The sequence below is a fragment of the Podarcis bocagei genome (genome assembly GCF_964188305.1).
Source record: "Podarcis bocagei genome assembly, chromosome: 3".
In the NCBI taxonomy this organism is placed as follows: Eukaryota; Metazoa; Chordata; class Lepidosauria; order Squamata; family Lacertidae; genus Podarcis; species Podarcis bocagei.
Window position 1 is genome coordinate 48,712,288 of NC_138127.1, and position 24,248 is coordinate 48,736,535.

The window sequence follows — 24,248 nt, forward strand, 5'->3', positions numbered from 1 at the left end:
AATTGATCATCTTTGTCAGCAATAAACTTCTGAATCGATCTTGGTTTCCCAGTCCTTGTTTTAGCGTGTTTACAATCAGGGAGGGGACTGACTTCCTTTTTAGATCCCCCCCCCCCGCTCGTGCCGAATCCGAAAAAAAATTCTTTTTTTCTCCTTTTATGCCCGATTACCCAATTACTCACGGGTTGTTGTTAAATGTCCGAATTTCCAATAGAAGAAGCCAGCGCTCTCCGACGAATGGCATGCGGCTGCGCTCGGCAGGGGAAGCGATGGACTCTCAGCACCACGCCGCTCCCCGGCACCCGATCCGTAGCCTTTAAAAAGGCTCCTTCACGAGTCAGGAGGGCGCTAACGGTACCAGCCGAGTCCCCATGTCCACGGGCTCCGTGCCCGTGGTTTTTAAGGGTCCCCGCGTCGCCGGCGCGGTAGGACCCAGCCCCTGCCGAGCAGACTCCCTCCGGAGCTCGGAGGGAGTCCGCCATTCGGCGATGGCGCCAACCCGGAAGTTCCAAGTGACAGGAATATTTCTCAACTGTTTTTATTTCTCCTACATTGGTGATTGGGTCATGATTGAGAAAATCGTAAGAGATGAGGAAGACCCTGAAAGCCACTTAGTTCAACCTCATGTCTGAGTGAAGGAGCTGGAGCATCAACCGATGGTCTCTGGCCTGAAGACTCCCAGTGAGAAAAAGTCCACAGCCTATATAAATAACTGGTTCCATTGTCCAACTGCTCTTACCATCAATAGTTCTTACCTAATGTTTATCTATAACTTAAGTCTCTTAGTTCTGTTTCTGATGTGTGACACTTCGCCATTAAGTAGCCTCATTGCATACATTCAGATGACCAGGTTGGAATGTATGTCTTCATCATGCCATACCCCACAGCATTTCTCCAATGAAAATAGGGACATCCTCTTTAATAATAATAAAAGGGATGTGGGTGGTGCTGTGGGTTAAACCACAGAGCCTAGGGCTTGCCGATCAGGTCGTCAGCGGTTTGAATCCCCACAATGGGGTGAGCTCCCGTTGCTCAGTCCCTGCTCCTGCCAACCAAGCAGTTTGAAAGCACGCAGTGCAAGTAGATAAATAAGTACCACTCCGGCAGGAAGGTAAACGGCATTTCCGTGCGCTGCTCTGGTTTGCCAGAAGCAGCTTAGTCATGCTGGCCACATGACCTAGAAGCTGTACACCGGCTCCCTCGGCCAGTAAAGCGAGATGAGCACCCCGACCCCAGAGTCATCCGTGACTGGACCTAATGGTCAGGGGTCCCTTTACTTTTACCTTTATTTTATAACAACAACAACAATTTATACCACACCCATCTGAATGGGTTGCCCCAGCTACTCGGGGCAGCTTCAAACATATAACAACATAATAAAACATTAAACTTTAAAAAGCTTCCATAGACAGGGCTGCCTTCAGATGGCTCGGTGGTTGGATAACTCCATACCTTCCAACATTTCTCCGATGAAAATAGGGACGTGTTAAGAAAAGCGGGGCATTCTAGGATCAAATCAGAAACTGGGGTGGTTTCTGTAAATCCGGTGCTGTCCCTGGAAAAAAGGGAAACTTGGAGGGTCTGTCATGCTATGGTGTGTTATTGTCATATTAGCTGAATTAAGCATGAATACCTTATTTTCACATAGTTGTGATTATGAAACTAGCCTGAGGTGACTTTGATAAATCAAATTGTAGGGCCTAAGTAGTCATCTGGATAGCTAATTTGCTGTGGTTGCCTAGGCCTCCTGTGGAATGTATGTTAGATGTCTGATAGTCAGGGAACCTAGCAGTGTGAGAGGCAGATAAAATAACCAGGACAGCAAGTTAGTTGTGGAAGATGGCATGGAACAGGTGGAGACCATAAAAAACCCCCGTAATGGCTTTGCTCTCTTTTGTTTCTCTTCTTGCCCTTGATGTCCTTCACAGATAACCCCTAATTGTTCTTCCTGATCAAGCATTGTATTGGGAGCACTGAAAACCAGCTTCAGGAATTTGTGCTATTAAGGGCTGGGAGGAAAGTTTGTTAGCTGCATAACATGCTTGCTTTTGCCCAATCATAATGTGTACTGGAAAGAAAATGGAATTCAAATAAATAATTAGTGAAACTAACAGAAACCAATGCAGAATACAGTGCTGGCCTTTGCCCCTTTTTTTGCTGCTTCGGTTTAAAGAGACCCTGCTTGGAGGAGTGGGGGGGATGCAATTCAATGACTTTCTTCTTACTCTCTCCTGCTGTGCTGTGACCATGATTCAGTCCAATTCATCTCCCATCCACAAAGCGACTTTTAACACCTCAGTGCTAAGTAGTATCATCTCTCTCGGTGCATTTAGCCAGCAAATAACCCTCCCTCCCTCTTTCCCTCAAATAGGAACAAATGCTAAGCTGACAGTGTGGGAGGGACAGGGTTCTGGTTACACAGGGTAATTCTTCACCATGAGATTTTCCAAACAGCCATAATGATAACAGAGGACATTGTTTTTTAGGTTCAATAGATACTTCTCTTGCACAGGACAGCCTGCCATTTTAAAAGCCTAGTAGAAGGGTCAGGAGGAGGAGGAGGAGGAGGGGAGGAGGAGGAAGAAGAAGAAGAAGAAGAAGAAGAAGAAGAAACCAAGGCACTTGGAGTAATATAACCAAAGAACCCTATTGCAATATCATGAATCAGACTGATGTTTTATTAAAAATTTTCACATCTTCCTTACAGGTTCTGCCTGAAATATGTAGCCAAATAATACAGTTATCATCTCACTTACTTTAAGGCATCCTTCTCCAACCCTGCAGTTGTTTTGAACTTTAATGCCCATCTGCTCTGGTCAGCACTGATAATGATTGGGGATAATGGGAGCTATAATCTAGAGCATCCATAGGATATCAAGTTGGGCAATGCTGATCTAAGGATTGGTTCAGATATTAATCTAATTTCTATCAATCTACACCAGGATTTGGGTATCTGGGACCCTCCAGATGTTGTGGGACTCCAGCTTGCATCATTCCAGATAACTGAAATCTGGACATATGTTCCCTAGCCCTAGTCTATATGCAGATAAATATGGAAGCATTCTGAGAAAACAAAAATGGTGTCTATCAGAAGAAGGGAGACTGCAGGAATGCTGGTAAGTTTTTCCCCTCCCCCCAACACCATAAATTGCCTGATGGGGACAAAAGAGTGCTGGCAATGCCAGCACTCAAAACTTGATAAATATTATTCTGGAACAGGTGTGGGAAACCTGTGGACCTTTAGAAGTTGCTGAACTACAATTCCCATCATCCTCAGCCATTGGCCATGCTTGCTGGGGCTGATGGGAATTGTAGTTCAGCAACACTGAAGGGCCACGGGTTCCTACCTCTTTTCCAGAGCCTTACACTGAAGCCTTCTTGTCATGTTTCTGAAATGTCTGTTTAGGAGCAAATAAGGCTTTGCACACAACATGTAAATTTCAAAACAGAAGCTGTCTCTTTAAAAAATGGCCTTTCACCCATAAAAAGCTGAGCCAAGCCAAAGGTTCATGTTGGAGAAGTGCCTAGCCAGGCATTCTGTTTTGCTTTGTTGTTTCAGTGGACATCCTGCATTTCAGAATACTTTAGCTGCCTTGTCCTCTTCAGAGCAGAGCCCTATTGTTCCATAATTGTCCCTTATCTTTGAAATTTGATGCCCACTTGCACTACCCAAGTACGGTCATTTAAAGGAAGAGCGTGAGAATGTGCACAGTGCAGCTGAACTCCTGGAGAAGTGAGGATTTGTCAAAGCTATTGTAAGGTAAGAGCTTCTATTTATAATCTCATTTAAAATAACTCCCGATGAAAAAAAGAAGACGACAAACTTTCCATCACTCCACATCATTCCTTATGCTCTACACTGAATTCTGTCCCTGTGGAATCCTCCTCTGCGATTTTCACTCTTCCAAAGGACAGGAGCTTCCAGTCTGACCATTAGTACATTTTCCAGAAATAATTTACTTTGCTCTTGCATGCGCTATTTAGCGATCTATCTGCCATGTTGCAATGAAGTTTACAAGCTGTTCTTTAAGCCTACAGGGCACATTTTGACCTTTATTTTGCGGGGTGGGAGTGAGGGCTGGGCCAAGGAGCCCTAGATTTATGACCCTACAACTCTGCAAAACATATCCATTAGCGTCTATGCAGCTGTTTATCTGCGAAGATCTGCAGGCTGTATACTGTTTACACAGGAGGGGAACAAAATCTTATTTACCATCTCAGAAGGTGCTGTGTGTAAATAACAAAACCATGACACTGAATCCCAAAGATGAGTGAGATAAATAAATATCCCAGGGTGCCGAAGAAGGTGCCATTCCCATTTGCAGCTGTCCTAGTTGAAAACCTGGAAGGCCACATAAACAGTGTAATAGGGCACATGTTTACAAAGCTGGGAACTGGGAGACATAGCAGATTGACTAGCTGGCTTATTTTTAGATCATTGCTTGTCCCATCATAGGAATGGCTCTCTGTTCCTGCTAGCCCCCTTGGACAGAATAAACTCATTTCTATTTTCCTCTTGCAGAAATCCAGTCATTTCAGGACACCCTGTTTTCCCCTTGCAGAAATTTGCCACAGAACTGTCCTTGCCAAGCCCAATATCCTTGTGAGTGGGGCAAAACTAGGATTATGCAGAGTCCCGACATAGTATATTCTCTTTGCAAGAAATTCTCAACAGCCGACATGCAAAAATTTTCATCAGACTTCATTCGGGTATCTGCCATCAAATCTTACACCACCATTTCATACATATTATCAGTTTCTAATTTATACTTCTGTTTCTACTAATTGTCATAATTTAGATTGTGGATAGGGATCTGTTTTCTCTGTTTGTGGAATAAGAGGCATGGTGAACAGAGTACAGACACAATCCTATCAGTCTAGTCTGTCCCTCAAACTGTCTTTGCCATAATGTTCATGTTCATAACTGTCTTTGCCATAATGTTTAACTCTTTTGTAGCTTTGTTTATCGCCCCTTCCTCACAATGATTACTTTTTCTACAGATCCATGCATGTAAATGGCTCTTAGAGGAGGGGTGGTGTACCTGGGGCCCTCCAGCTGTCATTAGACTACAACTCCCTTCACCTCTGACCATTGGCCATGGTAGCTGGGGCTGATGGGAGTTGGAGTCCAATAACACCTGAAGGCTCGAAGGTTCTCCCTTCCTGCTCTACAATAGTGCTTCTACAAGGGTACTTCTTAGCAGAAGAGGCTTCACAACTCTTTGCTGAATCCTGTGTGAAGAATTCATTTGTCTTACATGCATCCTGCCCTTCATGCTTACAGCAGGCAGGAAGAAAAGCTAGTGATTTGATCAAGGCTACTAGTGAGCTTCACAGAAGAGCAGAATATCACTCTCCAGCCTGGAGGAGCACTACAGGTTTGGGGATTTGAACTAGGATTTCCCATACTCAATCACAACATTCTTCAGTTAAGAAGAAATGTATAGCTTATCTCCCTATGTTGGGTACACAAACACACACAAGGGGAATGGGAGTGATTTTGAGGAAGCAAATGGCTGGGAAGGAAAGGATTAAGCAACTGTTTCGCAAGGTTTTGCTATCAATCTGGGCTGCATACTCACCAAACATTTAAAAGACCACTTACCCCCACCCCCAAGACTCCTGGGACCTGTAGGTTGTTAAGGCTGCTAGGGATTGTCATTCTGTGAGGAATAAACTACAGTTCCTGGGATTCTTTGGAAGTATGGGAATGTGCATACCATTTTGGATATGTAACAATGTGGTAGGCAATAAAGATACATGCAATGTGTATTTCAAAACTAGGGATGGGGGAGAGATTTGATTCAGTTTGCATCTAAGTGCAAAATTATATAATTCACACTTTCGGAAATAATGTGTAAACCAAAATGCATTCATCCTTCAAAATTCACACTTTTCTGAATTTTGCAATATATAGTTTTCCATAGTTTTCCAGCCTTGCAATGTGTACAAAAATGCATATGTTGGGGCACTTATAAATGCCTATCGATAAAAATGACATACAAAGATGCATTATGATGCACTCTCTTTCTCCATCTATATACATGGCAAAAATTATACTAAAATGTGCATATGAGGAGAAATTTGCACTACAATTCTGATGGAGTTTCATGAGGACTTTAAAAAAAATCACAAACTAATTTGGAAATGTGGAGAACTGAACCTAAAGACTGGAAAAATGAGAAACTGAAATAGACAGAAATAGACAAACTTTACGTCATTCATGACTTGAATATTTAAGCTGGTATTGGATTAGTCATCGCAGTTTCTCTGGTCTGTTTTTGGTGTGACTTTCACAGCATTAGGCCTACACAAGATCCATGAATTTCAACATGGAGGATTTTTGCATTCCACTTAAAGAGGTCACTGAACTGTGAGCCAATGCCACATTTTGACAAAAAACAAACAAACCTCAAATCACATATTCTGAAGCCATCTGACTCTGGAATAATTGCTCTGGGAAAACCTCAAATCACATATTCTGGAGCAATCTGACTCTGGAATAATTGCTCTGGGAAAACCTCAGATCACATATTCTGGAGCAATCTGACTCTGGAATAATTGCTTTTATAGCTGCAGCCTTAGTATATTGCAAATATACTCACTTGCCAGTGAGTATCTGTGGTTAAAAAAAAATAAAATCTGCAGATTGCGGTACCAGCTCTTTTCACCCTTGCTAACAAATCATAAAACAATCCATTTCCTTCCTTTGTTTTGCCTCTTTGCAGTAGGTCAGGAAGGTTGGGGAAGATTGTACAGAGTGACAGCATCTCTCATGTTCTGTCACATTCCTGAAATAAGAATATATCATGCACTTATGAATTGGGGACAGTGTCTCATTACCAAAGGAAGCAAACAATTCCCGAGGTTTGAATAATAAGAGAGGATGAAGCTGCCACGGCTGCCAATAACCTGCTAATATTATGCCCAAGTGGCCTGACTTGCAAAAAATGTAAACACCCGCCGAAGCTGGTGGAATCTGCAGGTGCTCTGTATCTCTGGAATTCAGGCCAATCTTGACTGACATTTTAAAAGTTCTTCTTATTTATATTCACTTCCCCTCCCCCCCTTGCCACAGAAATACACAGCTTGCATTCCCCTTCTCCACCCCTTCCCCTCTGTATGTGCAATATATTTGACAGAATGTAAAGTTGACAAAATGCCCATGAACTTTTGGCTTGCAATTAAATTCTTGGTTAACTCACAGTGTATAATATATCCAAATGGGTTATAGAAATAGACCTCATGAGTGGTGTTGCGTATGTGTTTGTGGAGGGAGGGATTTTTTTCACATATCTATGCTATGTATAGCTAGGACACTGAGGAGAATGACATGCATGAACGTCAACCTGGTGAACTCCAGATGTTGTTGGACTACAACTCCCATGAGCTTCACCAGCTTCACCAATAGTTAGGGATGATGGAAAATGGAGTCCAGCAACATTTGGCAGGTACCTTGTTGGCTTTTAGTGTTTGAGATAGTAGGCAATTCCCCTCAAATAGTACTTTTAGGCTACTTGAACAGTATTGATTCCTCTGGAATCCTACCTGAGGTGGGATGTACTGATACATGGGAGCAATTCAAGCTAACTGAAGAGGGTTGAGGGTTCAGAGTCCCTCATGACTTAAAAGTATGTCTGTGTGTGTGTCTCTCTCTCTGTTGCATCATTGTGAAGGCTAGTCTTGCTTCTGTCCCTCCTAAGCCAAGAGGTTTGTAAAGGATAGGTGAGTAACAGGACTTTAGCTTGTTGGTTTGTTTGTATAAGTTATAAACTGCTCGCGATAACAGTACACTAATAAAATAACAACCAAACATTACACTAATAAAATAACAACCAAAAATGTGTAATAGCAAAGTGCAATAAATATCCATTGCAATGTTAAGCAAAATATTAACACAGAAATATCAAGCAGTGTGATAAAAAAAAATCAAGAGCCACTTGCATCTCTATGGTAGGAGTATATAAAGTATGAAACCTGTCCACAAATTCTAGGTTTTAATTGAATGCAAGGAGTAGTGTTTATGGGCATACAGGACTCTTGCTTTTTAAATTTTTCAAATGGCAGGCACCTTTTAGATTACTAACCTTCTTTGGTACAGTGCCAGATATTTCATAAGCACGATCCCTAATAATTCATTTAATTTTCTTTTATAAGATAGTTACATTGGCTCTTCTTATCTAGCCCATCAGCTGAATGACTGATCAAAAGGATGTTAACCTTTCTGGAAAAGTGCCATGCACACAGTCCCAGCTTGAGTTTGTAAAAAGAAGCCACATGGGGATGTGCATGTAATGCCTCTAGCTAAGAAGGGGTGATAACATTTAAGTCCTCATAAGACTATAATAAACCATAAATGCAAACTACAATTGGTTCAACTTTCACTAAGCCAGTTGTTGGAATGCTTTGCTTAGAAATAGATTGTGGATTTGGGCAAATATTTTTATATTTAAAATATGATACTATGGACGCTCTTAAAAAATTGGTGTGAACCACATATAGCTTGTCCAAGCTATGATGGTGATGGATAACAGAATCCATGGTGGAGCTATTGCCACTTCCTATGCCCTGCTGGCTTATTGTAGCCAGAATGGGAGGTGTGGGTGGCTTTTATGTGGGCATAATCTGAACTGCTCTCAGGATGTAGATGCCATACTTCATGGCAGAACTCTTCTCTGCAGGAGCAGCACTTACAGCCATAACAAAGGCCTTTTGGTCTAAATGAATAGGTTAGTAGTCTGCAAGTACTCATTTGTTCCAACTTGTCCTTAGTGGGTTCTGTGGTTAGGAGTGCCCATGCTCATTTGCCACTTATGGTCATTCCTGGATCGGGGTAGCCTGGCCTTAGTTGTTCATGCTCTGGTGTCCTTTCATTTGGATGGCTGTAATGTGCTGTATGTGGGGCTTCCCATGAAGATGGTCCAAAGCTTACTTCTAGTGCAGAATGCATCTCCTAGGCTAGGGCAGTCTGATGTTGCACTAGCTGTCAATGAATTATCAGTCCCAATTCAAGGTGTTCATAACGGTAAAGGGACCCCTGACCATTAGGTCCAGTCGTGGCCGACTCTGGGGTTGCGGTGCTCATCTCGGTTTATTGGCCGAGGGAGCCGGCGTACAGCTTCCGGGTCATGTGGCCAGCATGACTAAGCTGCTTCTGGCGAACCAGAGCACCGCACGGAAATGCCGTTTACCTTCCCACTGGAGTGGTACCTATTTATCTACTTGCAGTTTGACGTGCTTTCAAACTGGTAGGTGGGCAGGAGCAGGGACCGGGCAACGGGAGCTCACCCCGTCGTGGAGATTCGAATCGCCGACCTTCTGATCGGCAAGTCTTAGGCTCTGTGGTTTAACCCACAGCGCCACCCGCGTCCCCAAGGTGTTCATACCATATTATAAAGCCCTAAATGGCTTGGTACTCAATTACTTAAAAGGGCTCCTTCCCCAATATCAACCACCTCACACCCTACAATTGGCAGGTGAGGCCTGGTTGGTGTTGACCCATAACAGGAACTTTCCACTGGTGACCCCTTATTTGTGGATTGCCCTTCCTGGTGAGATGTGTCTGTCTTCCTCATTACTGACTTGTTTAGCTAGGCATTTGATGGCTGAAATGTACACCCTTGAAATCACTGGTTGTGATAATATTTTTAACTGTTTTAGGCTCTTTCAGGGGGAAGGGTAGGATGTAAGTTAAATAAGTTTTAAAAAAACAAAACTATGTTGAATTTTGAATGTGAATTACTTAAAAAACATATGTATTTGATCCAGCTTTGGCCTAGAAGGAAAACACACCTGTGCAAAAGTAAGTATCTGTTTAAGTGGCTGTAGGATTGGAAAGCCCAGATGCAATGTAACTTTGAGTGAAATGTGTATGCACAAGAACATCTGAGCCTTTGATTGATGCAAATCACTGAGTTTACTGAAGGAACGGAAGAGCAAATGGAACCAGCTAAACTTCTAAAGGGGAGGTGAATTTTCCTTAGAAACCTACTGTTTGGGGTTAGGAAAGTGGAATAAAAAAAATGAAAATTCCCTCTGGGGATTTAGTGTTTGCCATGACTGAGCACCTGGAATTTCCACTTGTGTGGATTGTTCTGACATGTGACATAGCAACAAGCTTTTATGTATGGTGGCAAGCAGGTATGGGTGCATTTGTCACTGTGGAAATGGTGGGTGCGAGCCAAATAGTGGTGCATGGAATTAGAGATGCATGGAACTGCCTCAATCCATTCTGCCAGTCATTCACACTTTCATCTGGGATTTTCCATTCCACTACAAATGGTGTACAGTGGTACCTCAGGTTAAGTACTTAATTCGTTCTGGAGGTCTGTTCTTAACCTGTAACTGTTCTTAACCTGAAGCACCATTTTATCTAATAGGGCCTGCTGCGCCGCTGCTGCACAATTTCTGTTCTCATCCTGAAGCAAAGTTCTTAACCCGAGGTAATATTTCTGGGTTAGAGGAGTCTGTAACCTGAAGCATATTTAACCTGAAGCGTATGTAACCAGAGGTACCACTGTATTTTGCAGAACTATATCTTCCATTTCTTTGTGCACTGATGCAGAAATATAAGGTTCTGGTACATATATCATAGCCCGTAATTTCACATGTGTATCAGCCATCAACAGATATCTACAGATAGTTCCCTTCTCTGTGTGTTCCCTTTCAAAGTAATTAATTTCCAGAGATGCAGCCCTCATAGTCTTTTACAGCAAAAACAACAAAGTATTGTGGCACCTAAAGTTTACAAAGTGGCTAATTGCTACAATTCTAACCATGTCTACTCAGAAGTAAGTAAGCCTGTGAGATAGGTTAGGCTGAGAAAGAGTGTCTGGCACAAAGTCCCCCAGTGAGCTTTATGACTGAGAAAGGAATTGAACTCCTTGTCTCCGAGTTCCTTGACTGACACTCCTCCCTCATGGGCTGTCTGCATAAGAGGCTTCTATCCTTTTGACTGAAAGCCTTCTAAAATCATGTTGTTGTTGTTGTTGTTGTATTTATTCATACCCCGCCTTTTTATCCAGACAGGAACTCAATGTTTCCGTTGCTAATCTGTTTGTGTATTGTGTAATAAGTATATTAAACAAATTAATTGTGTGTGTGTAGGGTATTTAATTATATTAAATTATATATATATTGAGAGAGAGAGAATTTAATTATATATATTCAATTACATATATTAATTGTATATATTAAATAATATTTACTATGTTGCAAACACTTTAATTTACGATATGGAAAGTTAATTCACTGTGTGGCTCACGGGTTTTGTGTTGAAGTACTCTTGCAAGGTGGACCACCCTGATCTAGAGGGTCATGTTTTCCTCACTCTTCTTTTACTACCTCAGTACTCTCACCCTATCTCTATCTTAATTGTTCTGCTCCTTCACAGGATCAACCTGAGTTAACCAGGGACACAAGTGATAGCTTTCAAAGTGTTTCAGATTCAAATGTTGGTGCTGACCTTTAAAGCCCTAAACGACCTTGGCCCAGTATACCTGAAGGATCATCTCCACCCCCATCATTCAGCCCAGACACTGAGGTCCAGCTCTGAGGGCCTTCTGGCGGTTCCCTCACTGTGAGAAGTGAGATTACAGGAAACCAGGCAGAGGATCTTCTCAGTAGTGGTGCCCGCCCTGTGGAACGCCCTCCCATGAGGTGTCAAGGAGATAAACAACTATCTGACTTTTAGAAGATATCTGAAGGCAGCCCTGTTTAGGGAAGTTTTTAATATTTGAAGTTTTATCATGTTTTACCAGATGGGCAGGGTAGGAGTGAATGAATAAATTAAATTAAATTAAATTTTAAATTATATTAAATTAAATTAAATTATTATTTCAGCAGAGTCTTTGTGAGAGTCAGTAAAGCTGTTGATATTTAGTGTACCCCTAAATCCTGGTGAATATTGTACAGTCAGTGCTGCTGGGGCATTCGTCATGTTCTGGCAATTTGTCTTAGGCGAACAATGCATAGGAGACTGTAGTCGCACTAAGGTTCTGCTTATGAGTTTCCCCAGGGCACCCGCATGGTCGCTGTGAGAGCCTGCTGGATCAGGCCCTTCTTATGTTCTTCTGTTTCTCCACCAGTCCCCCAACTTCTGAAGAAAACCAAGCCACACAAAGACTATTTCCATTGCCTAGAGAACAAAGTGCAAAGTAGTAGTAGTAGTAGTAGTAGTAGTAATAATAATAATAATAATAATAATAATAATAATAATAATAATAAGCAAAATGGCTGCTTCAGAGAATTAGCAGCTATTCTGCAAAACATTCCACAGGAGCCAGATCCATCAAATGTAACCATTATCTGAGTGCACATCCATTTATTTCCACTAAAGGTTAATTGCAAAAAAGAAAAGAAAAAATTTTGCATTTGAAAAGTTCAAGGTGTAATAATTAGTTAGCTATTACTGGTTGGGGAAGTCACACAACACTGGAGTTGTTCCAGAAGAGGATAAGCATAAAATATTTGGCACTCTGAGGAGTACAATTTACATGTGAGAATGCAGGCACATGGATTTCTGGACATGCCTTTCTGCAAATCTTTATAGGAAGTGCAGGGGGCAGAAATGATTAATTAGACAGCGACTCTTCTACCCTTCAGAGGAGGTTTGTTGAGAAGCTAGGGGAAATTGCAACATGTTGCAACACAAAGTCAGTGCAAAAGCATTTCCTTTAACAATATACTGTAACACCTGATTCTCAATGCAAAACATTTTTGGACCTTGTTATGTGCTTTAGTAACCTTGCCAAACTTTTTAATGGCTAGGCATTTTCCTTATGATTGGCTTTCCCCCACACTAATTGTTATATAAGCATTTCAAATCACATTTCCCCATGTCATCTTTTGCTTCATGTTACATAAGTCAATTCAGGAGCAGACTGGTAAGCCACTAAAAGCTTCACTGACACAAAGTTAAATGGAAACTATTTATAAGGAGACATGCATACATGCATCTATTGAGAGATTTCTGAAGTGGGCCAGTGGGGGTGGGGGTGGCAGGGAGAAGCAGCCTGACCAATATCCCACAAAGAGCTCTGATCAGTATCCAACAGAGATGTCCAAAACCTGCTTTTAAAACACACACACTTACACATTGCTGCTGCCTTTTCCCAGTTCAGCAACTAAAATCTTGCAGAAAAATAAAATCAAATCCTGCCTTGCTCTTAAACTTCAAGAATTTCAAATGCACTTCAGAGTACAGTAATATAGATCTGCCCTGTATTGCTCCTGTGGGGTTAAATAAACAATAAATAGTGGGTGTAAATGTGGGTGGGAAATGTATCCAGCACTGTTAAAGAACTCGATAGGCCCTTCTTCTCTCCCCTCTCAGTAATGCAGATCCTTTTTCAAATAGCCATTAGGGATTGCACAACCAACTTGAGACATTTTGCTGAAACTCCTCTGTCTTCCCTCCCACTTCTGCTTGTACCATGTCATTAAAAAGTTCAGTGAGGTTACTAAAGCACATAACTAGAATAAAGATACATCTCACCTTTAGTTTGGGATTCTTTCTCCTTGGATCAAACCTCAGCACCAGTTCCTATTCTGAAATGAAACCTGTGAGCTCATGGGCTGTTTCTTTTCTGGATCAGGGATATCTCAGTGATCATCGCTGCTCCATTGACTAAGAGCTCATCCACACTGCCACTTGTTCTGCCACCTTGCTCTTTACCGCTGAATCGGAGCAAACATCACCGAGGTTTTCTGTGGACTGGCATTTGCTCTGATTCAGAGGTAAAGAACAGGTTTCCCTGGGGGAAACGGTGGGGCAAATGAAAAACCGCATTGATGGAAGGACCAAGTCTGCCCAGGCCCTCCTTGGATTAGATTGACATTTCCCCTGCTTGCCCTCATCAAAACTGGGGTGGGCGAGTGGGTCTCTGAAGCCAATCAGATTGGGTAAGGCAATTCTGCTTCACCCACCCTCCCATGGTCCACCAAAGTCATTCATACCAGCCTCACAAACACTCCCCTCTTCCACTTACTTAGTGCATTGACTGGGAAGTAGGAGCAACAGTGGGGGTCCCTGCAGTTTGGGAAAACTCCCTGTACCTTCCACCAACCCTTCTAAGCATGCTTCTGAATACCAGTTACTGGAAGCCTAGGTGGGGAAAGCACTTGGGTCCTGCTTGTGGGCTTCCCATAAGCCAGATGACTGGCCACAATGAGAACAGGATACTGGGCTAGATTGGTCACTGGTCTGATCCAGAAGGCTCTTCCTAGGTCAAGTGACAAGTGTACTACAGGAGGGTAGTTCCTGGTGTTCTTGCAACTGTAGTGCATTTTACCATAAAGGGTTTCTTTCCCTTTTTCTTTTAAGAAAAGTATTGTTTTCTGGGTACTCATATAGTGTTTCATTAGAGGACATGGAAACATTCTTAATCTGTTTTTAGATTAGGATTGCCCCACATGGCACATCTTAGCTTTATTTCCACCTATTGCAACAAATGTCATGTATATCCTATGCCTGCATTTAATCACTTGGTTTTTTGAGCATGTGTTTTAGTTGGGAATTGACTGTGTTTATCTAGAAAAAAATTATGCAGTGTGTTAACCAATTAGGGCTTTTTTTTTAGCAAAAAAGTGGAAACTTTATTTAAATTTTGCTTAGTCAACAGCCCCATTCAGAAAGGCTATATTGATTTAAGCAGTTCTATTGATCTCCTTCGTATCAAATCTGAGCTGCTGGCAAACTCACAGGTCAGTGATGTTCTCTTCAATTGATCCATGCTTGGCTCACTGCAAATGCTTTTCAACAATATTTTAAGTAACATCTGGTAAAAATCAATGTTTCAACCTTAGGGGGTTTAAAACACCAAGTGTTCAAACATTTTAGAACTTTTTGGTGCCATTCTAAAAAGTTACTTGGCAACTGTAATCCCAAGGGCCTATCCAGTTAATTCTAATGTAGGGGGTTAAAAGTACCAGTTAAGCATATCCTGTCTCTGAATTTGGGTAGTATACTTATCTCTCCTGGTATAAACTGCCAACAGGGACCCAGTGTTCCTTCTTGCATAATACTAATACTAATACTAATACTAATACTAATACTAATACTGTCTGACAGGACAGTAAACAGCTGTCCTAGATGAGGAATTCAATTTTTTATTCCAGTTTCCCAACCCCAAACAGTTGATTTCTGCAGAAAATCTGTGCGTTTGGATTTAGTCAGGATCCATTTGCATTGCAGTTCCTTCAGTATCATGATGGAATTCTTCTACAGCTAGAATGGAAAGCCTTCCCGATACTGCTGAATTCTATCTCCCATCAGCCCCAGCCAACATAGCCAGCAGTCAGGGAGTAACGTAGTAGTAGCAGCAGTTCAGTAACATTTGGAGTGCCACAGATTCCCTCTCCCCCATTTTCCAGGCACACATAATATGTTGTTGTTGTTGTTGTTGTTGTTGTTGTTGTTGTTGTTGTTGTTGTTGTTGTTGTTGTTGTTGTTGTTGTTGTTTGAACCTTAGAGTTAAGCAGCAAGATACCTATGGAAGAAGTAACTGACTTCACTGAGAACACCTTAGCTCTCCTAAGGTGCAGTCATGCTAAGAGAGAACATGGATTGACTGGGGTTTCAGGAATGTGCATTTAGTTCTGTTGCAAAGGCCATGTCATGTCTCCTGGCCCCTCATGTGATAATGTGAACTTCTACAGTTCAGCTAATTTGAGCGCAATCAGACACTTGCTAACAAATAAATTTTAAAAAGAGAACATCTCTGGATCTCCATGTATGTTGAATACCACAATGGTCAATAGCTGAGACCCTAATAATGAAGTACCTGGGGTTAAAACTATGTCTCTATCTTCAACTTATTTGGCCTACCAACAATGGTATTGAATTGGTATTGAGCCCATATGGATAAGATGTGTGATAGATGTACCATTTATGTTCCCGATCTTGTCTGCTAGTAGAATATTAGTAGAATATTCAGACTTATTTTTGCTTCTGCCTCAGGCTTTGACCCTTGAATCTTCCAGGCTCACATTGTGCTTCAGGTGTTGTAAGAGAAGATTTTTATCAATGAGAATGTAAGAAGCCGAAATGTAGAAAACACACCAACCTTAGACCAACTATTGAATTATGGTGCTGGAGGAGACTCTTGAGAGTCCCATGGACTGCAAGAAGATCAAACCTATCCATTCTGAAGGAAATCAGCCCTGAGTGCTCACTGGAAGGACAGATCGTGAAGCTGAGGCTCCAATACTGACCACCTCATGAGAAGAGAAGATTCCCTGGAAAAGATCCTGATGTTGGGAAAGATTGAGGGCACAAGGAGAAGGGGATGACAGAGGACAAGATGGTTGGACAGTGTTCTCAAAGCTACCAGCATGAGTTTGACCAAACTGTGGGAGGCAGTGGAATACAGGCGTGCCTGGTGTGCTCTGGTCCATGGGGTCACAAAGAGTCGGACACAACTAAACGACTAAACAACAAAAATGGTTGTAAAAATAATTTAGATACCACCTTTCATTGCAAGAAGAAATGCCAAGGCCCTACAGCTTGGATACCATTGTTACAGATGTATAAAAATGTAAGGTTAATAAGGTCAGTGAAATCATAGAATACACCCGATATATCATATTAATTCTCCATCTATATTTCAGAGAAAAACTGAAGAGATAAATAGGTCTCTTTCAAAATAAAATTCCAAATCCAGCAAGGTTACAAATAAAGGAAGGAATTTTCTTCTGAACAAATGGTATTTTCAGTGTACTAATATATTTTTTCCCTGTGATCACCCTGACTTTATCTAATAATCTACCTCCTATTTACTGCAGCCTAATTTCATTTGGTTTTAGTGATCACTACTTTTCCATTTAAAGTGATCTGATTAGAACTTCAGATATTTCCATTTTTCAACATATTGCACATCTCCTGCAAGTCTCCCTACCATAGATTCAGGTGGAATTTGATTAAAGTGGACAATTTACTTATGATGCATGGTCGGTTTAAGACACTTGAGCAGGCAAGAAGGCGCCAGCACAATTTTGATCCAGCTTGGGCACCAGTTAACTTCTCTTTGTCCTTGATATATAACAAGGATTTTAGGAAATTGCATCAGATTTCTCTTATATAAGAGTGAGGCTGTGCTTCTTGATAAGCATCACAAATGTCTTGTCTCCCTCCTTTCCCTCTTCAGAAACGTATGCCTCCCTCCCCACTCCTCGGTATCTAAGCTAGATTATAGCACAGGCCTTTCTCATTGCATGTGCAATGAGGCTAGCAGATGTAATGATTTTGTGTCTTGTAATGTTGTTTATTGACAAGGTTTAGCGCAGTTCAGGGATGTGGCTAATTTCCTCCCTATACTGCAAAAGAAAACAAAATGCAACAAACAAACAAAAAGCCTTCTCGGTGGTTGATGACAGCAGCGCTGCAAACAAATAGCTCTCCACTGATGTTTTGTAATGTTGCTGATTCTTTAATGAAGAAACCTCACTAAAAATTCATGGTGAATGGATAGTAAGCTCATTAGCACAATGGTAAGAAAAGATTTTTAAACACTACCTCTAGTAGGCAGAATAGCTGTCGGGGTACGGTTTGCATTGACTGCAATGCTGCGGATGTACCACACAGGTAAAGCACATTTGAAGTGCATTATTCCCCGCCCCCCAAATAATCCCGGGAATTGTAGTTTACCTTTCAAAGAACTACAATTTTCAGAAACCCCAAAATAACTACAGTTCCCAAGGTTTTTTTTTGGGGGGGGGGGAATAATGTGCTTCAAATGTCTTTTAAATGCAGGGTGTGTAAACAGCAGGCTAATGCAACATGCACACGAAAGCTTATACCAAGAACAAACTTAGTTTGTCTCTATGGTGCTACCGGACATTTTATTTATTTTTATATATATTTTGACTGTGTCAGACCAACACGGCTACCTACCTGAATCTTACTGTGTCATTTGCTTTAGTGTGCATGCTTGCTGTGGTCATGTAGCATGCCATTATCAGTAGTGACTGGTGAGCTTCCTTTAGCTCACCTTGTTTCCAACAAGTTCCTCTAGAGGGGGGGGGGACGAACTAAGAAAAATGTTAAGAGCTGTATCGGGACATGATGATGATGATGTTATTATTTATACCCTGTCCATCTGGCTGCGTTTCCCCAGTGGAGTCAGCACTACAATGGATTGGAAAATGTTCCTATTTTTGAGACACTTCAACCTCTGTGAGCTTGCTCCCAAAGTGACTGCTTTCTGAGGAATTTATTGAAGCACCATTTCCCTTCCCCCTTTCACACTCAGTTGAATATACTGGAAAGTGATCAGGACTTGGATCCAATTGTCAGTAAAGCCAAGAGGGGGGAAATATCCCATCTTTATATGAATGATTTCCATAAAGGCTGAGATGTGTCCAACTTGCATAAGAATGCATGTTGTAGATGAACAAAGGCTGGCCCTAGAATGGGGAGGTTTTGACCTTTGCTCATTCTTGACTTAGGAGATCAAAGGAGATGATACAAACAGAGCAGCGCTCCAGTTGGATTAAGATGCAATGAATCTGAGTGATGCTGGTTGCCAGTTGCTCAGAGATGCCAAAACAGAAGTAGTTTGCACAAGAAAGGCACAGAATTGCTTCTTAGGTTGGCAAGTGCCGATAAATACTGTGGAGATAATAATTCACCTCCTTCAACATGTACATGTTGGTGCATGAAAGGGACGATGGAGAAACCGTTAAACCCCTCACTGGAGGCAGTAGTAATTATTTGATAAATTTGCAGGAGAAATATGAAGCCAACCTCCTAAATTAAGGCAGAAGCTGAATAATTTGTATAGTGCTATTAATACCATTTAAATTGATTGCCTTAAGATTTGTTGTTGTGCTGTTAGATTAAATGATACATCAATGTCAGTTTTGTAGTGGAGACCCTCCCCCTTCAAATCAATCATTGACTACGGTAGATTCAGTTTCTTTTCCTCTTGCGGTTTTAAATGTTTTAAAACGAGTTATGCAGAGCCTAAACTGTCCTTAAGTTGCATCTCCTTTATATGAGTACTTTACTTGGGAATGTTGGACTTGAGAAGTTCTATTTTCAAGTGCAACAGAAGAATCATATGCACATACATTGTTTTAACTGGTCTTAATAATATATTTATATGTTGTTGTAACTTGACCCGGGACCTTATGGTAAAGGGAAGGTAAGAAATCTAATTAATAACAATCAATCAAACAAGAACTAAACCAGAATGTTTCTCATTTTAAAATTGAAATGGTGTTTAGCCTTGATAAAGTTAGAAAACAGCAATGTCAGGACTGCCAGATACAAAATATCACATCTATATGGAATGCGTTCATTAATACTTCCACAATCACAGTCATGGAAAATCTGTAATCACGGCTCCTTTAGTTTATACTGCAGTTCTCTCAATGTTTCTATTTTTACTTAAAAGCAGTGGTGTGTGTGTGAGAGAGAGAGGTTTTGATCAAAGCAGAAGAGAGGATGGGTCAGTTATTGTATCCCAACAATCTAAATTGTTTCTCTGCGACTGTTGCTGCCCTGCTAAATAAGCAATTGAGATGCAGGCCTGATTTAACTCAGATCAGTTTGTTCTGAGCCAAATTTCCTAATTTGGGTGGAGAGTAGTTTAGCTTGTTCCAAACCAATCTAAGAATCCAGGGACTGGAAGGAAGAGATTAGTCTCCAGCTACGCTACTCCATACTTCATTTTCACTTATTCCAAAACTGTTCTCCTTTTTAAACCTTACCTCCTTCTTACTTTTTTCTCCCTGTGTTTCCTATACTTACAGTTATTCACAACTTCCTTTTTTAAGTTAGATTGGTTTAAAATACAGCCAACATAATTGTGTTTGCAGTGGGTCTTCTGGGATAAGAACCTGCACAGCCTCTGATTTGTTTACAGGTTGCAAGGGTGCGTCGGAGGTTGAAAGGAATGGAAAAAGAATCAATAGCCACTGGCAAGATCATGGCCTCTGTATTTATGTGCAAGGAAAGTAATATATAATAATCTTAACTGAACACTTAACGTTCATGGTATAATTTTTTAAAAAACCTGGAAACACGACCATGATTGATGGGAAGCATAGGAAGTTATAGATAGGGCAAAATTAAATTTGCCCATGTGTCATAATGTATGGTGCTCCATTAAAGTATCTCCTATAGTTATTTATAATTCTAATGGCTTAAGTGTGTGGTTGTAGTATAGTTCACCATGTTCATGTGGGTATACAATTATAAGAGCATTGCCACATTTTCTAACCTTTTAGTATTTCTTCATAGTTGGAAATTTGTCATTGTTCATGACATTCCATAGGTCCTCTAGGGCAGTGTTTCCCAACCTTTTTTGGGCAAAGGCACACTTGTTTCATGAAAAAAATCTCGAGGCACACCACCATTACAGCGCGCAGCGTCACGCCGGGAGGGACATGAATTGCTAGCAAATTACATAATCACCTCCTTGAGGGCTGGCTCATCTTCTCCGAAGGCAGAACCCCATTAATTAACAGGACAGACTCACACCATAGCCAAGACGAGGGGGGAAAACCTCAGTCATGCACAGTCATGCACACGTGGGGGCTAAATGAGGACGAAGACCGGGCAGAGAGCAGGGTTCAAATCACCCCACCTGGCCAGGACAATCCCTGGGTGCTCCCTTGGGCCACTCGCCTGACCCACCTCGCAGGGCTGTTGTTGCGAGGATAACACGGGGAGAACCACGCGCGCCCCCGGGAGCTCCTTGGAGGAGAAAGCGGGTGATGAATGCAATGCACGAAATATATGAGAGGCGACCAGGTTTTGCAGGTGAGGGGCCCCCGCCAGCCTCCGCTTCCAACACCCGGCGCAACGACGCCGAAGTTTCCCCCCGGGCTCGGCTCAGGGAGCAGCGCTGCTCCCCCCCGGCTCCCCTTCGCCCTCCCGGCTCTCTCTGCCGCCCACTGGGGACCCCCCTCACCTGCCAAGTCCGGAGCGCCGGTGGAAGTTGCATTCATGCATGCAGGGCGCCGCGTTGCCATTGCATTGCATTGCACTCCATGCAACGCCTGCACGCATGCATTGCCTTGCACGCCCGCCAAGGGGTCTCCCCGCGGTCCAATGCTTCCCCTCCGGCGCGGATGCAGCATTGCAAAAATTAAAACCCCCCGACGCAGCCCTACCTGGGGGGCAGCCTCCGCCTCCGCCGCTCCGCCTCCGCGGGGATCCCCGGGCTCCATCCTGCCGCCCGATCTCCGTGGGGGCGCAGGCAGGCTGCGCGGGGTCTGCGCGAAAGAGCCCCTGCCCGCCCGGCCGCCGCCGCTGCGCTCATTCCATGGCCGGGAGAAGAGCGATTCAAACAAAACACCCGGCCCGCCAGGCCACGCTGGGAAACGTAGTTTGCGCACCCCGCGCGGGCGCGGAGCCCAAGGGCGAGGGGACTACGGATCCCGGCAGCCCCTGCGCTGGGGACGGAGGGGGAGAGGCCGGGTGCAGGGATGGAGGGACGGGTGGGCGAGCGAGTGAGTGAGTGGCAGCCACCAAGCCTTGGCCGAGAGCCAGAAACGGCCTCCCCGGAGGAGGAGGAGGAGGAGGAGGGAGGCGCAGAGCGGGAGGGAGGGAGGGAACCCCAGGGGTCATCTAGTGATGGCGCCCCAATCGAAAATTTGACTTTTTAAAAAAAAATCTTTCGAATTTTTTAATTTTTCCCGCGGCACACCAGGCAACATCTCACGGCACACTAGTGTGCCACGGAACAGTGGTTGGGAAACACTGCTCTAGGGAGCTGGGAGTGGAGAAATGGACCCATCCTTTTATGCTTTGTTGTATCTTTTGCCTCCACCATCTTTGTTTAGTATGGTGACTTATGGATATCACACACACATACACACACACACACAAAAAAAAACACCTGAAAAAGGATAGGCAGACAATAGAAGCACAATTTGCCTAGCATTTGCAGATACTAATTTATATATGTATGTACGGTGGTACCTTAGGTTAAGAACTTAATTCGTTCCGGAGGTCTGTTCTTAACCTGAAACTATTCTTAACCTGAAGCACCACTTTAGCTAATGGGGCCTCTCGCTGCCACAGCGCCACCGCTGCGCAATTTCTGTTCTTATCCTGAAACAAAGTTCTTAACCTGAGGTACTATTTCTGAGTTAGCGGAGTCTGTAACCTGAAGCGTCTGTAACCTGAGGTACCACTGTACATGGATGGCCACTCCATCCCTTTTCCCACTTGCCCCAGGTCTTTCCCTTCTAGGGTTGAATCCTCCTCTTCCTCCTCATTTTTGCCATTCTCAAATATCCCAGGCCAGGCTTGGAGGGGAGTTGGAGCCTAACATAGTAGTTTTTTGGCTGGCAAGGCCCACTCATGTCCCTTTTTCTGAAGTCAAAGTTCCCAATTTCTTATTTTCTACCAACAACAGTGATAAAGTGTAACAAGAGGACAGAACACTGGGGACTGGCAATGTATGAACTGCATGTGCTGTACTGCACCGTTGAATCCTTGGGTACAATGAGGCACATTGATTGCTACACAAGTGTAATATCAGAAAGCAATCCAGTGTGCAGGTGCAATTGCCCGTATACACATTTTGAGACGCGGGTGCTGCTGCATCTGCACCGAGTCTATTAGAAATAATATACTGTGGTTGATTCTGCAACAGTCAAGACACGCTCAAGGGAATAAAGCAAACAAAACTGACAACCTCACAGCTCATTTTAATGGCTCCCCGAACAGTCACCTGGTTAAAAGATTACGTTTGCAATGCTTTAATGCAATGATGAGTTAAGAAAGTTCAAGAAACTCTGTACTGTTTCTTTATGATGAGGATTATAAAAATTGCTTCATGTTTCCCTGAGATGCATTCAAGCTGGTGACCTAGAGGTGGAAGCTTTGGTGTCTTATTACCATTCCCATGAGCCATGCATGAATTTGTGAACCTCTCCGGAGCAATTCCATGGTCTGCAGCAGCACACCTATCAGGGGAGGAAAGCTGATTAGCTGCAGCCTGCTTTGCACTGGAATTTAGATATCAAGCTTCTTGTGAGCTTGAAGAGGCCCTGTTTTGCTTTGCATTCCTGGATTTATTACTAAGCAAAACCATCCCTCCAGCAAGCTAACCCTTACCAGGGAGATATTTTACCATCTTCCTTCTCGCCATTGAAATAGTTTTCTGCAGCAAAGGTGCCTGAATTTAGCTCCAGCTAATTAAAGCAATGAGAATCTTTCCCCACCCCACCTCATTTCGTTATATTGAAATTGCCTTGCATTCTATCCCACACCTTCATTGTAATACCAGGTTATTGTTGTTGTTTTTACAGACACACAACTTTGAAGGCTTTAGTGTTGTTTTTTTAAAGCATATAATTATTTTCAACATTCCAGACATGGCTTACTACAGGCATGTCCAACAGGTCAATCTTGCTTGACCCATCAATCACAGGGGTGTATTCGATTGATTGCGGTACCAAGATAGTGATCGCCTTTGTGTTCCATTTTTGTATTAAAAAAAAAGAGAGCTCAACAACTTTGGTCAAGTCTCCCCTAAAAAAAGCTCAACAACTACTGGCAATGACAATGGGTAGATCACAGCTGGTCTTTTCATACTGTGAGTAGATCGCAGTCTCTTGGGAGTTGGACGTGCCTGGCTTACTATAAAGACTAGCCTTTGCCAACTAGGTGCCCACCAGTTGGTTTGGGGCCTAAAACTCCCAGCATCCCCAATCATTGGCCATTCTGGCTGAGGGTGAGTTGTAGCCCAAAACATATGAAAGGCACCAGACTGGGGAAGGCTGGTCATACCCTGAACTTACTACAAATAGATGAGAAAGTAGAACCTTGAATTTGAGCCTCTGGTATATTATACTTCTGCGAGGTTTTTCTTTTTTTCTTTTTAAACAGGGGTAGTAACTCAGAAGGCTTTACTACATGAAGGCAATGAACAACTAGAAAAGTGAAGATAGTTTCTGGGCGAGATACATGTTTTGGTTTTTTTTAAAGTACAGATTTTTGATGTTTATCTTCCATATCAAAGTTCATGAGCTGCTTTTGGGTAACTTTTATTCAACACTGCTACCAAAAAATTGACGTGAAACTGATTGTTCAGACATTCATCTGTTTGTCATGTTCCTAAAGCTCATAACTTGGGACAAGGTTACCTGAAAGACTGGCTGTCCCTCTGTAGACCCATAAGATCAGTGAGATCATCTAGAGAAATTCTACTTATGGCATTTCACCCTGTAGAATATCATAGGGCAGTAATCCAGTAACTGCATTTTCTGCTCTTGTCTCTGTCCTGCAGAGT

At 42.6% G+C, this 24,248-nt stretch overlaps 1 long non-coding RNA gene across 2 annotated transcripts in view; it reads left to right on the forward strand.

The window, feature by feature from the left end:
* Positions 1-3,541: 3,541 nt before the first annotated feature.
* Positions 3,542-24,248, forward strand: part of LOC308582835 — a 121,597-nt gene continuing 100,890 nt past the window's right edge. The window contains exons 1-2 of one of the 2 annotated variants that reach the window (XR_014005904.1): positions 3,542-3,760; positions 15,959-16,549. This is a non-coding gene — a long non-coding RNA (uncharacterized lncRNA). The remainder of the gene's footprint in view (positions 3,761-15,958; positions 16,550-24,248) is intronic. The other variant, XR_014005905.1, reaches the window with a different exon arrangement.